This window comes from Pteropus vampyrus, unplaced genomic scaffold, assembly GCF_000151845.1.
Source record: "Pteropus vampyrus isolate Shadow unplaced genomic scaffold, Pvam_2.0 Scaffold675, whole genome shotgun sequence".
NCBI lineage: Eukaryota > Metazoa > Chordata > Mammalia > Chiroptera > Pteropodidae > Pteropus > Pteropus vampyrus.
The window spans coordinates 2736-3485 of NW_011889456.1; positions in this window are offsets into that span (position 1 = coordinate 2736).

Genomic DNA, 750 nt, shown 5'->3' on the forward strand with positions numbered 1-750 from the left:
AGCAATCCTAATGTTCCTGATGGGAGAGGCCCCCACACTCCTGTAGGTAGGGCTTGAATTCCCATTTCAGGGGTTAAGACTGCGTAGGTGGAAGAACTGAGGTCTAGTCCTGCGCTGCCTGAGGTTGCTCGGAAAAGTTCTGTAACAGACCTCCCTGGGGATTTCCCTGCTGAGGGATGAAAGTTTGCATTGCCCCGTAACATTGTGCAGGGGCCGGGAGCGGGCCCCTCCATCCATTTCCCTGAATAGATTGGCCCGCCACATTAGTCTTAGACTTACAATCTCGTGCCCAATGTTTTCCTTTTCCACATTTCGGACACACTCCAGGCGCCCTTGGGATATTGCCCCTAGTGGGACACTGTCGAATCTGATGGCCTGATTTTCCACATCCAAAGCACACACCAGCATTAATCTCTCTTCCTTTCCCATATTTTGCTTGACCTGTTAATACTTGCTTAATAGATTTTCCTTGCAGTGCTGCAGCAATGGCTATTCTTTGGGTATAAGAAGGCCCAATGTCCGAGCAAAGTCGGATGTAATCTCCAAGATCCCTTTTCTTTTTAAAAGGTCTAATTGCGGCCTGACAAGCAGAATTAGCATTCTCATAAGCTAATAATTTTACTAGAATAGTTTCGGCCTCAGGATCACTGATAAGCCTACCCGCTGCATTCAACAATCTATCAACAAAATCTTGAAAAGGCTCATCAGGTCCTTGCCTAATCTTAGATAATTCTTCAGTCTTTCTGTTAC